This window comes from Sitodiplosis mosellana, unplaced genomic scaffold (genome assembly GCF_009176505.1).
Source record: "Sitodiplosis mosellana isolate CC-2019 unplaced genomic scaffold, AAFC_SMos_1.0 Smas_scaffold_14, whole genome shotgun sequence".
NCBI classification, from domain to species: domain Eukaryota; kingdom Metazoa; phylum Arthropoda; class Insecta; order Diptera; family Cecidomyiidae; genus Sitodiplosis; species Sitodiplosis mosellana.
Window position 1 is genome coordinate 584,941 of NW_022595256.1, and position 15,726 is coordinate 600,666.

Here is a 15,726-nt window from a genome sequence, read left to right on the forward strand (position 1 = left end):
CGCATAAACGTGCACATAACAGACGAAAGCCAATACGCACATACACAGCACATGCACGCACACACACACACACACACCGAAGAGACATACACGAAACAGTGTGCAAAAGCTGTCAACTTCTTGTTTAACATGTCATATTAATGACAGATAGGTGGAGTCTTCTTATAAATCCACCTCTCTTCATATTACATTTTCGGAAAATCATCGGCTATTAATCGGTCACATACAGAGAGAGATATAGAGAAAATGCTACATTTTCTGAGCGCATCAAAACCAAAGCTATGTACATTGAGAGTACACACATTGAGCAAACGGACCGAAAAACGTTTGACAGTACATGAAAGTGGATGGCAGTAGCAGCAGTAGCAGTTAAACGAGTAGAAGACAATAATGTTGAAAATCGTTGTCTATGCGACAAGGTTTTCCCATTTCTATGTTTTGTGATATTATAGGGCTTGAGCCATTGCAAAGATGCTCCCTGTACACAATATCACAACCGGAGTTATTGGATTATACACATGCAAATCTGTAAATGAGAGACCGAAAACCAGAATCAGAGAAAACAAAATTGCGTTTTTTGACGCACTGTACATCAAACAATACCTCGAACCGTATTTTCTTTACGTACACGCAGAGCCGTATGCATGAGCAGCAACGGTTTCGTTGCGTCTATTGGCGCGAAAACGTATTGGTGAGAGAGCACGTTCAACCGTACGTCAAAATAACGAGAGAGGAATACAACAAACAGAGCTAGTTATTTATGAGTTTGTTGTGTGTACGGCTGTCAGATTCTCAGTGTACTAAGAATATTTTTTAATAAATTCCCAAATTTCGTACGATCTTCACTTATAAATATGGTATGTACTTGTGGTTAAATCATTTTGAAAGTGCTAGACATTTAGATGCATTTGATTCGTAGAAAGTTTAGCTAATTTTTTTTGAAAATAACATCTGTGTGTAAATTCCTATAAAAATCAATTCAACGGATATTTCGTTGGATTTCTGTTGAACTGAAGCTATGTGGCTGCTATGTTCATTTGGATTATATAACAATTTGTGCTAACGCAAACAGAAACCCTAAGAAATAGAAAATATTCTGAAATAAAAATCAATAAAAAGAAACATAAACATAAATCACTCAGACTAGCAGCAGCAACAACAACGACCGTGTACGCTGTATACATTCCGTATGTGTATAACCTCACTTCTGTTTACGCCATCCAAACAATTTCGTTTGCTCTCCGGAATACTCGGTTTCTCTCTTTTATTGTCACTGCAATGCGATTCCGTTGCCGCTTGCTTTCCGTATCTCTTGCCGCGTCGCGTACGCTGCTCTCGGGCTGTCAATCATTCTTCAAAAACCAGTTGCCCCACCAATACATCCACGGATCACTCAATCAGTCGTCACAACGAATAACAAACACTTGCATTTGCGGAAAAGCCAACGACGAATGGGAACGCTTGGCTGGCGTGTGAGCGATGCGCTGAGGCAGAAAATCATTTCACCATTCGTTATGTGCCATGCATATGCACACACCACATCACACACAGTCTCTGTGTGTATACACACAGGAGCCCGTGTGTATGGAGAGTACAGAGCGACGCGCACACATAATATTCAATTCTCTGGTGCCAGTTCAAATTGAAAATCGGAATGGGTTTTGCGTATGACGAACGGTTCGGTACTCTTTTTTGCGCAAACTGACACTGAATCTCGACTCGTTATGCGCTACCATACGCTCGATTTTTTTTCTCTCCCTTTTTTTCATTATTATTCCAGAGTGTTTGTGTATTTGCTTTTGCCTTCGTTCTCGCTCCTCATACTACCGCTGCTGCTGCTGTGTTGTACTGTACTGCGCTCTGCTCTTCTCTCTCTCTACTCCAACTTTCCACTTGACGTCACTGTGTTGTGTGCTGCTCACTGTGTGTCGACAGAGTATAAAATATAAAACGTCGCTTGTCGGAGACGAGCAAATCATTCGGGCTTCAAAACATGTTGATTGTGTGCGAGTTTGAGTGCAGCCAGAAGAACATAAACAGACGACGCGCGATTCATATCGTTGAGACAGCTGTGCGCGCAATAACTACGCCCATGCTAAAATGTTAGATTTTTGGGTTGGGCTTTATAATTGTGCTCGTTACTAGTTCAGTACAGTTCAGAAAGCACAACAACTATACAACTCGCATCGCTCGCTTCGGTCGGTCGGTCGGTTCGTTCGTTCGTTCGTTCTCTCGTAGCAGCAGCAACGCAATAGTCGGCAATCATCTCGGCACACCAAGCACACAACTGATTCGCAAACTATAAACGGATTCGACTGTGAAACGAAACCAGTCGCAACGTAATCACACACATTATAATTTTCTTTCTTGAACAGTAGCACATCGGCAGCTTTAAAATGTCTACAGACTGATATTATTCCACTCTTCGGCTGCCACCATATCTCCTCTCTGGTTTCTTTTTCGGGTCGCAGCCGCACATTTTTTTCCGCTTTACTCTCACTCCGATTTTGTGCTCTTTTGTTGCTGTTTTTTTTCGTTTCATTTTTCTGAAATCGGTTTTTTGGCTTTTTCGCATGTTTATTTTTGTTTTTTTTTTCGTTCAGTTTTTTTTCTTTCAGTTTCATTCAAATGCTGAATTTGATTTTAACGATAGTTGCTTTTTATTCAACATCAATTTTTTTTGTACAAGTTTCTTGCCCTCCCCAACACCAAGATATACATTTTCTCTGACTCCATCAGATTGATGTATTCGATCGATGTTTAATTCGAGACGCAGCACAGAAGGCGATATTTTTTTTCTCTTCTCTTGTATACATCTCAGAACGTTACCCCTTCTGCATTTTCCCAAAGAGCATGTACTTTGGGAATCAATACGATACATCAAGGATAAGACGAAGAAATACATATACACAATACAATACAATACATACACACACTCACAATATAAACTCTCGAGTAACTGACGTTGATTATTTATTAATGCTATGGCGACGAGTCTTCGAATGTAGCGCAGTGTAAGGGAGAAAAGGAAATATAAGACGCATCGCATTGACGGATTAAATGCCTTTACCATATTTTTTTCTTTATTTTTCCATTTAAATTCCAACTGCTTTTATTTTTATTAAGATACATTTGAAAAAAAAGAGTCTTTTAAAAAATTTTCTTATATACAATACTGGTTTTTTTCGTTATGTTTCCCATCTGCCTTTGCAGCAATAGCAATTGTTTAACTAAATAAAAATAAACACCAAAGAAAACTGTAATTGATTCGAACACATAAAAATATGACCGATTTTAAAGCATTTAAAATCTATGGCATTCTCACAACACATGCTACAATACGGTTTCCGTTCGGCTGTGCGAAATGTAATCATCGGAGAAAAAGGTAGAAATTCTCGTTCTTTGAATATCGGTTTCCGGATTTATGTTTATCCTTTCTCAATACCGGAAAAATATTGCGAAACACGAGCATTTTTTTGTCGATTGGAAAATCCAGGAAAAAAAGCAAATGATTTAATTTAGATAAAAATTGATTTAGGAACACCTCTTTTATATCGCTTACTTTGCCTTAAAAAAACCAAAACGAAACACTCGCTGCGAAGTGAATGTGTGTTCAACTGTGAATTTTCCATTTTCCGTCTATGAAATTCCCGAACACATATTCAATTTATTAAACGATTCGATGGAGCATTCAAATTTGTGTCTGTCGTGAGATCCACATCTTTATTCGGTGGGCGCAGCTGAATCTCGGCGTTTTAAAACAGGTCGATTTTGAAATTGCACCAACTAAGACAAATGAAATTTTTGTTTTTACGAAATTTGTTCGTTCGATGGTTAATTGAAATGGACGAAGAAATTATGCGGTTCATGCATAAAAATGCAATAATTTGTAAAGTAATTATGAGTAGAAAACTGTAAAATAAGAAAGAAAAAAGTACCACAACACATTTCATAGTAGTGCTGACTACTCACTTTGATTGCAATTTGCAAAGATTCAAAGTGTTTTCCGTGCACCAAGAAAATGTCCAATCCGAATGCCTCCGTACGGAATAAGATTGTTTTTTTACGATTGCTTGCCTTACACAGAGCTCTGGATAGCTCCTACTGAGCAATATGAATAAACAGGACATTAAATATATGGGCGCATTAATTAAGATTTAAAGGTATCGAGTTCATGGAACTTTGCCGAAAGTTATAACTTTCCGGATAATAAAACGGAGTAGTTTTATCATATACATTTTATGACATTATAAACGAACGGTCATACTGGGCGTTATCTTCGTCGCTTAGATTCGAAATGGGCATTGCGCATTTGGCTTGAAATCTACGCAAACAATCCGCTCACCTTACACCATTGCAATGCACTTGATTATACGGGAAAAGGCGCAATTTTATATTCTTCATAGCCGTGATGCGATAAAATATATGTATGCATTCGGTTTCTTCTGGATGCAGCAGCAGCAGCAGCAGCCGCTTTTAATATTATGTCTTTTAATTCTTCAAACAATGTTTTTAATCGCCTTTGTTGGCGGCATCAGCTACTGTGCGTACTGACTCTCCGACTCTATTTTATTATGCAAATAGCAATAATCGTGGTTTGCAACGAAAATAATGACAATAATAATAAATACAAACGATGCGAATTGCAAATTGCAACATTAGTGCATTTCATGGTGGCGCTCACACACCAAATTTTCACAATCGCACATTGGTGTGCGCTTTTGCGTTGTCGGTCCAAAAAATGTAAATATGCTCTGCGAAATTTATCTGCGTTTAAAAAGGTCCCAAATCATAAATCTATGATTAAAGCATTTATTTGGAAAGCAACTAACCGCAAGCCCATATTAAATGGCATGAGGTTTTTCCTTCGTAGCTCGATAAAATGCAAGAAGCACTTTACTTTTCTCCACTCGTATGCATATTTACTTAGCATCTTAAGAGTTTTTCGGGGCCCGTAAGCAGCTGAACCGAAACCATATCGTATAATGAAGAAAATTATTTACCACGATACTGGTAATAATGGCAACATTTTATCGAAAAAGGTGTTTTCATACAAATGTTCTCTCTAAATAAGGAGATCGTGAGATAGAGAGCGGGAGAACCAAAAAGAAATAGGACAAAAATGTAAATTTTCAATATTCACGTCATAGATGAATTGGATTCATTAAACATCAAAATTGTGCGGAACCATTCAATTTTTGACGCTACAGTCGATTGGCTTAGCGATTGGGCCATAAATCAATTTTTATATTCTATTCAAAATGTGAAACATCCGTGGTTTGACAAAGTTTCTCAGCATTTTCGGTTTGGTTGAGTATCTGTGGCATCGAAAATGCCTTGAACTTATTTTACCGAGAAAACTATAATTGTTGCGGTGTTTTTTTCTCGTCTCTAAATCGATCAAAAAACCGAAGGTATAGAAAAGATCAAATCAAGTTTGGTTAATTTGGATTCAAAACGGCATATCTAGCCGTATTCGAGTAGATTATAAATTTATAGTTGGTAGACAAAAGACAGATGAAGATAAAAAGCGTCTAGAACCAATGTGCGTCCACACACACACACAATCAGCTTTGTGCTCTCATCGATGTGTAACAGTGTGCAGCCCACTAGTTTGAAATTGAGTAAGCCGTCCATAATCGTTATTTACGTTCAGCACATTTGTGAGCTTCAATCGTCTTTCGTTCGTCATTTCATTTCGATGATGTATTTTGTCTACTCATAATAATTTATGTATTTATCTCTTGAATTTTAAAACCATTTTTTTTCTCTCTGCTTCTCTCCGATGTGCCACACTAAGGATCGGACATAAAGCATCTATGGCATGGTTTTTATACATATATGTACACATGGTGACATTTCATGTTACATCTTTTTTCTATTATTCGTTTCTTCTCCATCCATCGTATTGTGTACGACAGAAAGATTTATTGGGATTTTGTCATTATTTTTTCTCTTTCTCTCTCTGAATATTAAATGCCTTTAATGTGATGACTGATTTTTTTCCCCTGCTCTACCTTGATTTGATCGTTTCAATTTCGATGAAATTTAATCAAAGAATCGACCGTCATTTTGCTAGTTTTTTGCGGTGATGATTTGAGTCGGCAACTGGGAATGAAAACCGATTTGTTGCCGGCTGCTGCTGCTATTCAATGGTTTTTATTGCAATTTAGATGTCCTCTGATTCCTGGCAAAACAATGCGCGGAGAAAAACGAAGCGTCTAGGAGCAGCGAATGGGATTCGAGTGGTATCGCGTTGAATTATTGCGCGAGCACCCACAATGATAGTGTGTGTTGTTGATACCTGTTTCTGTTTTTTTTTCTCAATGAGCATCAAGTCAACGCCATCACTTTAATTGATATTTATGTATTTGTTTACAACAATGCTCGTGTTCTTGTTAGCTAACCAGCTCGTAATAACACCTAAACTCCGTGTTTTAACAAGCAATTCCGAACATCGTCCGCAACATACTATATCTATATTGCGCCGTGTGCTATGTTTGCATTTTCATTTACCGTATACACACATATACCATACAATCTCGGTATAAAAATGCACGCGCCATGGCAAAATTCCATGTTTGGCACAATGAATTTTGCCCGAACAAAAAGCGAACAGTTGTTAGTGAATCGAAAACTACTGTCGATATGATTTTCGATGCACTGCCGCCGTTCGTTTTTTTTATGAATTGCTATTTGAACTTTATCGACACGAAACATAATAACTTTGGTTAAATATTTACAACGTTTGCTTCTTATTTGATTTCTATTTACCAAGCCGTTTTGCATATGCGGCGTGTGCGCGAGCGCGCACTCGCTTTCGGCAGCACTAAGCCATTATAGTATGCGGTATATAAATCATATTTCAATTCAAACCGTAGAGAGATCATGGCACACAAAACGGGATCGCGGAAAATGAGAGAGAAAAACAGCAACGAAAACACAAAACCAACCAGCCATTTTTTCACCGCCGCACCGTCGTTTGAATGTTGAAAATAATAATTTCACCTTTGCCACAGACCGAACCACGGTACAAATAAATAATTGTAACATTTATAGAGAGACGATCGTTTGTTGCTCGTTTTTTCTTCTTCTTTTTCTACTCTCTATCGCTCTCTCTCTCTCTCTCTCTCTCTCTCTCTCTCTCGCTCACTTCTATTTCCATTTTCCGCGTTTGGCGCGTGCACGTTTATGCAAACATGCGATATGAATACATAAGTGTTCGGTAAAATCAAGCATATATAAAAAATCATAACAAGCCAGCGCGCACTTCCATCGGTCGTTCATTCGTGTATTTACAAATTCAATTATATGAATTCCTGTGATTCGAAGACCTCCACGTTTTTCAATATAAATATTTCTAAAATCGGCCAAGCGTTGACTGTTGTGTCGCCCCTTCCGAAACAGAGAAATCGGTTTGGGTGCAACTGATAATTGGCATAATCGGTTTTAACTTGGCGCAAATGCGCGCGCGCCATCGTACACACTCCGATTTTATTGAGTGATGGCGTACTCATTGCCATGCACATGATTCGAAAATCTAATGATGCTTTCGCCAACTTTGGGATTGAGTGAAGAACAAGTGTTGGTGATGTGATGCACATTTCGGCAAGCGTTGAGCACTTGCATGTGTTTTTCCGCATGCAAAATAACATAAAATGTGTATATAATTTCTCTGGGATTTATTATTTATCGGCCATTAACAGCATCACTCGTTTATTGGGATAATTAATGGTTATTTTAGGATAAAATGTCGCCGGCTAAATGTTTTCCTTCGATGATATATTCTCCGAAATGGGTTTGTGCCGATGTTATTAGTAAGTTTGCTTTCTCGTTTGCCGACAATTCGATAGACGCACTCTCTCTCTCTCTCTTCGGCCGTATGGCTCTCATGCAGTGCGTGGTGTGAAAGTTAAATGGCATGGTTTTTCATTTGCACATACCATACCCACATACACACACACACATGCAAAATTATTCCGAATATTATTATTTTTGTGATCCTCGTTCACTCTGTAATCACAGCAACGCGAGCATCAGCCGCTCTCAACTCTGATAAAATGCGAGAGAAAGAGAGCCAACGAGTAGAGAAGCAGGGGCTATGAACCAATAAAGTGAAAAGCATAAAGTATCTTCAGCATTTGTTAGGTATATTTCACCGCTTTTGGAGCCCATATACATACGCTCCAGTGCACTGGTACATACAGAAAGACCGGCACTGGCACTAGCACCAGCACGCGCGCACAATCATAATCACATTATACGAGTCTATAGAAGCTTTTCGACTACGTACGCGCGATTTACGTTCGTTTAACCAACCAACTATTTATAGTATGTAGTTTATGTTTTGTTGCTTTTTATTGTCTGCGTCCTGGCTCTCTGTCTCTCTCTATCTCTCTGCCGCTGCTGATGCTGCTGCTGCGTGTTCACATGGAAGCAAAGCAAGAACATTATATTAATTGGTGTAAAGTTTACATTGTGGTGCATGCTTTGGTTCCCAAATGCACCGTCATGAGAGCGGCAAACGGGAGAGAGAGAGAGAGAGCGAGAGCAAGCGGAAAAGAGAATGAGAATTTAATATTCGTGTGGAGGAACGAGAACAAAAAATATAGTGTGGAATAGGCATCTATTCAGGAGCCGTTTATTGGAACTCACATGCCGTGCAATTTTCACACAGCCCTGCATGCACTTGCTCCACTCATTCGATTTCGCTGGCACAGTGCACGATGCATGATGCACCCGAACAACACACACACACACACACACACACTAAACGGCCATTATGCAAAAGATTCACGCAACGTCAGTTAATATGCGCGCTCGTTCGAGTTTTGAGTGAAAATTTTAATAAATTATTTAAAAAAAATATAATTTTCATAATATTTATGCATTTTAACATCGTTGACAGGCGACTAATAAATAATTAAAGTGAAATAATAACCGTCATTGTCGTCAAGCCAATCGAGGTTGCCGTAAATGAATACGGTCAATGTGGAAGCGCCGCAAAATATATGTGCATATGAAATTCAACAAACGACACATACACATTGCCATAAATCTATTTTCAAATGTATGCGTTTTTAATATGCATCCTTTTTTGTTTGCCTGATGGGTGCTCCTGCTGCTGATAGTTGGGCTAAAAATTAATAATATTACGTTGCGATATATGCAGAGCGCTCAAAAATCTACGACCTTTTATGTTCTGAAACTGGCTTAAATTTGGCCGCTATTCGTGGCCGTTCGTCGAAAAAATGAATGTAAAGTGAACAAACTTCAAAATTTGGCAGCAATTTTGGGCGACACTTTATCCATGCCAACCATTTTCAGCAATTAACCCGATTAATTCTTGCCAAAGGGCAAATTGCGCCGAAACCAAAACTGACCAAATGCTGACAAGAGAGTGGACCAAAGAAGAAAAAAAACTCACCGTGACGGTTTCATTTGAAAGCAGATTAATCAATCTCCATCTTCTGTTTTCTTTTGTGCCGAAAAGAAGCAAACGAGTTTCAAGCCATATAATGATGACACATGACAAAGTTCGCTTAAAATCCAACGCTCCAATATATCATGAAGTTTCGGAGCGGAAACATCCGAAAGAATCGCTAATTAAACAACGAATGATTCAATACTGACTCTCTCTCTCTCTCTCTCTCGCTGTGTATGCGCTGGAAGCGAAGTGCGTGAAAGAGACGGAAATACAGCGGCGAAGAATGACAAGCGCACCCGAAAACGTTGATTTGTTGAAAATGAATTTATAAAGATCAAAAACACATTCGCTCCAGCGATACGATTTACAGCGTGATCGCTTTTTTCTCTCTCGTTCATTTCAAATGAAAAAGAATGAAGTGGCTCAACGTAAAAATGGCAAATTCCCAATGTAATTAGCATAATATTCAAATAAATTAACTTGATTTATCGCAACTGATTCATTCCTATCACACAAAAGGTACACACACACACATGCAGCAGACGGCATTCACATACCGTCCCGTATTACCGCCGATTTGATTCGAATCAAATTGAGTAAATTCGAAAATATATAGCCTTTTATGCCAATACGAGCGAAGAAGAAGGGAAAAAAGAGCGTGCCGCGTTCACTCGCTCTCTCGAAGGTATAACTTTTTAATTTGCACATTTTTCAAGCAAAAATTTTAATGAAAAAGAATATTTTCATCTCGTGCATTTGATAAGATAAACGTTTACGAAAGCAAAAGTAACGACACAAATAAATATATCGGGTATTTATTTGCCTCGCGCATAATAATGCCGTTGACGAAACGAGCCAATTTAGTATCGATGCACGACGAAACGCATATGTGTCACTGTTCGCATTGGGGGGTTTTTGGTTTTGAAAACGGCAACGACAGCACTTTTGTTTATCATTTACCGGAAAAAATTATTTGTTTCAAAGTCTATTTTTTTTCGAATAGTCTATCTTTAGATCGTAGTATTATTATGCACAGTTGACGCCGTTGACTGGGTACAAAGTGATAAATTAATATTATTGACGTACCTTTTGAAATACATACGTCGACAGTGACGATCATTCCCTCAAAAAAATGTCGTTCCTCTTTTGGATTCTTCTCTCAAAATGCCATATCAAAATATGCATAAATTATGAATAAAATCTTTGATTCAATGCGATCAACAATTAAATTGAGTTTTATTTTTTTTTCAACGTTCAAAAATCGAATGAGACAGCAGTTAGCTCCTATTATCGTTAACATAAATCTTTCACTTAATTTTTTTCCTCTTCACGTCTATTATGCTATACAAATTTGAAACGTGTAAGTATATGGTGCCTCATTCCAGATTCTCTCCCTTTGATGTTACGTATTTGTTTACCGCGTTTTCAAATGTATCGTTGTGTTTTGTTTTTTTTTGTTTTATTCAACTTTTTCAGTTGATGTCGACAACGAATCACATATTTTTCAATGCTGTTATTGATTTTCTATGTCCAATAAATTAAAACGAAACAAAAAAAAATCGAATCATGATTTTACACATGTTGAGATTAATGGACGAAGTTCAGTTGTTGTGTTCATTCGGGTTGAGATGCATAACAACCGACCGAAAAAAAAGATGACGAATATAATAAATGTATCGAATTTAAAAAAAAAATGTGGATAAAAAAATCAAATCGAAATGATGAGAGATTTATATGCATATATATGCTTTCATATATACGTTTATGTGAAGAGAAGAATTCCAATGGCCAACGTCTGAATAACGAAACCAATATTTGATGCTATTTTTGTTGGTGTCTTTGTGCGTTTCTGGTCGTCTTAACTCCATAAATTACCGTGAGTTATGGTTATGCCAGCGGTTTTGAATTCGTTTTAATCAAGTGATTTTCATCGAATCCAAAATAACCATTTCCAATTTCTCATTATCATCAATTATTATGATCAGTTTTTTTGTGCTTTTTCATTCCCAATATTCTTTCAAATCAAAGGCTAAAAACCCGATTTGATTAACTTCAGTGTCATTTTCGGTCGGCCATTCGGTGTGTGACGAATGGTAATGCAGCTGACATACAGCCATCAAAAGACAGTTGGATATACATGGTTGGGAAAAAAGCAAGGAGAAGGAGATGTGTCTATGTATAAATATATTTCTTCTTGACAAAAGACTGGATTTTTGCGGCAAAACTAGAAATGATTCACAAGAAATACAAAAAAATACATCCACAATAAAGTTTCGTTGCGCGCATTTTGGGAAGCCAAGATGTGGAATTCGAAGCAAGCTCCAACTTGAAATCATTTTCACATACATTCACTGAAAGTCTTCCAGAACATTTAGCAGAATGTGTAATAAGATTTGCGTTTCTTTATTCAGATTTTTGTGTCATTTACAGTATGAAACAGCCATTAAATTAATTAATCTTCTACCATATATACGAATTCTCAAAACCGGGCCATATTCGCCCCGTGTTCTCTGCTATCATTTTCTATGCATGCAATTTGTCGTATTTATTTGGACTTTCTCATTTGTAGCCCATATCCATATGTCGTTTGCCATTTGTTCGTTCGTTTGTGTATCGAATAATTTACACATAATTTTTCTCTTTATTTAGCTTACATAAATTGTTCTTACTTGCTGCTGTGTCATTAACACCATCCACCAAAAATGTGAGCCAAAATAGGCGCTCACACATTCATGTTTACGGCAAACATTTCCATACGTGTTGCCATGCCTTTTCGGAATGCGAAAAGAACAGTTCCTCTCTCTCTCTCTCTCTCTCTCTCTCTCTCTCTCTCTCTCTTTCTCACTTAATACAATCTAACATATGTCTAGAGGTAATTAGAATTGAAATGAGAAATAAACATAAAACTAGACGCCCGAAAAATAAGGTGGCAAGTGCGCGCCGTTTGATGGGGTAGTAAAAAATAAACGAAGTAAAAATTGAAATGCCACTTGAAAATTGTCATGCATTTGTTATGGCAAGCTGCTCGTAATGCGCTGATTTGTTTTCGTTAGTCGACGACAACGACAACGACGACGACGACAAACAGCGACGTCTAATTAAGTGGGTGCAGATAAATGAACGCATTATCCTTTTGTGAAACTGATTGGCGAATGAATGTGTGTTGTTGGGACACACATTTTTCACTTTTCACACTTTTCGGTTGTGATTTAATGAATATTAAAACGAAATTGTGTAACAAGCTGATTATTCCGAAAAAAATATTACCAGCGACGATCTCGAAATTAGTCGTGCAAATAATAAAAGTTCATCGCGTGCTACATTGTTTGCAATGGCAATTTTACTACACACAAATTTGTGATATAATGTGCTTGCAGTATAAAATCGCAATTTAAAAGCGATAAAGATTCTTTTATCACCTCTTATCAGTTTTGTGTGTCAGAACACCGCAGTAAAGTGGCTTTTCTAAGCCACCCGCTTTTGACATCAAACTTTTTTTTTTATTAACAAGCATAAAAAAGCATATGGAAAGCCCAAGGACGAAGAAACACCAGCAAATACAATAGAGTGAGAACAGAGTTTTGTAGTGGGACAATGATTATTATATGAATCAGTAGACAGACATTCATTTTTACCCCACTCAACAACATTTGCGTGATTCAAAGCATTCATTCTATTCTTGGTTTGGCATTACGCTTCCATGATCTTTGTTTTATTTGTCGAAAATTTTATTTTTATTATATGTTGTATCACTTAAGTGCTAGTGAAATTGTTTGTGGGCAATGAAAACAAATTTTACGATCGTAAAATTGAAGTAAAAATAAAATGGAAGAGTCGCGCGACTCAACAAAAAGGGCCGCATAAAGAAATGAACGGGACGCTGCAGACGTGGAGAAGAGTCAGTGACATTGGTGTAGTCTTTTATCTATAACATCGACATCTAAGCCACAAACTACTAGTTACGTTGTGTCTGTGTTCAGCATTCATGTCTTTTCTCTCTCTCCCTCTGCTCATGAGTCTTTAGTTAAGAATGTCGTAATTTAGAGTTTTTCGGATCATTTAGAGATTGATACCTCGTAAAAACTCATCAGCGTTGCTAGTTAGTCATGTGTTGAAGCATTGCAAAGTAATATAAAGAAAAGTGCAAGTTTGGCACGTGCTCGACTCGTCCAAAAGATCTTAACCCAGGCCAATTTTCCATACATTTGGCTTAAGTTCGTTTCTTTAAAGCTTTCAAATTGCTCGTCACTCATAGACAAGAACTTACACGTACACTTGGTGGATTTGACGGTTCGAAACAGACGTGATTCCCCGAAATGATTCATAAAAAAACAGTCAAACAAATGTGAAAGAATCAATACACTAAGCTTCGAAGTAGTAACCTTGTTTTGACAGTATGGAATCGAGGCGATACTTATTTTTTTTACGATCAATCGTAAATGTAACACCTTTACATCTAAATTTATGTATTTTATTATTTATCTGTTTACATTCGAACTCCATTCGAATTTATGACTCACATACAAGCCGAAACTTTGACTTTTGTTCAGCAGATTTGACTGGTATGCTATGTCGTAAGCCAGGCATAGAGAGTTACTTAAATAAAGGACTAATATCGATTCTGATTAAAAAGACTGAATTTTTTATATAACCAAACCTCTATGATACAGTTCAACTATATTATATACTCATTATTTAATGAGCTTAAAATATTTGCTCTATACAAGTTGACCTTACCTATTTAAATAAATAACCCATTTGCGTGGCATGAAAAAAAAATCGAATTGGTTTGAGGGATGAATGCGTGAAACCAATCGACGATATATGAATTCTTCGAGATTTTATCCATGATTGTTGCGACGTTGATTCATTGCACGGTGAATCGTTGCATCGATTTTCATTTGAATATGATAGAAGAGCGTGAGCGGAGAGCTTCATAAATTACAAAATGCAATATAACATCATAAAACCCTGCCCCTTTGGCTGCCACATACGTGTTCGTTTCATTTGGTTTAATTTATGAAAATAATATATTTGCGATTTATGGCAATTAATCAATGTTCGGTGTCAATATCACATTTATTTATTCGTTTTGTTTTCATTCCTCTTCGATCCAACTCGCGCTGTTCGGTCAAGAAGCGGGCAAAAAGGAAGTGTATAGCGCACAACATAAAAAGCGCGCGGCAGCATTTCTTCATACGTCGTCGTCGTTGTTGGTTTTTTTCTCTTTCAAAGAACTGAAGAAAAAACTTATTGTAAATTTGCACAATCTACCATCTACAGACACGCCAAACTAGCACAGGCCGGCTGGCAACACAGATTCGTTTAATGAAGAAAACGTCAGCCAACAGCAATATTGTGTTCATTTGTGTTTATTCACTGGTCGGTTTCATGTGAGCGAGAACGAAGAGAAAAAACCACCAAACAATTTCTCGTTGTGTCGTCGTCAGTTTCTTTCTCTTGCTTTGATTGCGCGATGTTCGCTTAATTTAAATCAAAACCCTTTGAATTCGAAGAGAAATACTTTGTTTTCTGTTCCATTTTTTCGATCCAACAACAGAAATGACTTAATAGCAACATGCATCAAAAACATATCGTCAATATTTATGGATTCACAATGCGCTCGGGCGCTTCTTCTTTTTATTTCTTGTGCTGCCCATTTATACAATTTCAGAATGCAATGGATTTTCATAAAAATTCATTTCCCACCAATCAAACTGAAGTTCATAATAAATTTCGTCCAGACGAAGAAGAAACGAATATCGCTCTGAAATATCACTTCAATCTGAAAACGGAGAAATCCCATTTTTATTCCCGCTCTCTCTCTCTCTCTCTCTCTCTCTCTCTCTCTCTCTCTCTCTCTCGTCCATTATTATTTGTTTAGATCGGCGTTCTTGCGAAATGTGTGCCGCGTCTTTATCGGCATTTGATATTCATGCTGCTGCTACGGCAACTGCTGCCATTTCTGCTGTGATTGTTATTTTTCGTTTCACATGCACTTCTGACATGAGCTGAGTTCTACGTAGCACACATATTTTTTCCACTGCGTCTTATTTGATTCATTTCTGATTTCAATTTGTTTCGTTTGCAAGTAACACGTTATATCATTTCGAAATACGACCGAATCGATAAATCTGCTCATCGTTCGCTGCGTTGTGTGCTCGCTCACCTTTGCATCGACGGGAAAATCATCGTCAAGGAAGTATATCGAATGCGTTCCGATGGTTTGGTGGATTTGTAAGCGAAAAAAAACGAATACGTATGAATTGCCATGAATTGTGTGTGTGCTATAAATTGAA

General features: G+C 37.5%; 1 protein-coding gene across 1 annotated transcript in view; it reads left to right on the forward strand.

The window, feature by feature from the left end:
• Positions 1-701: 701 nt before the first annotated feature.
• The window catches only part of LOC129567998 (zinc finger protein 729), a 46,999-nt gene continuing 31,974 nt past the window's right edge, over positions 702-15,726 (forward strand). Inside the window, exon 1 of the mRNA XM_055445471.1 lies at positions 702-857. The gene's annotated coding sequence lies outside the window, so the exon portion shown is untranslated. The remainder of the gene's footprint in view (positions 858-15,726) is intronic.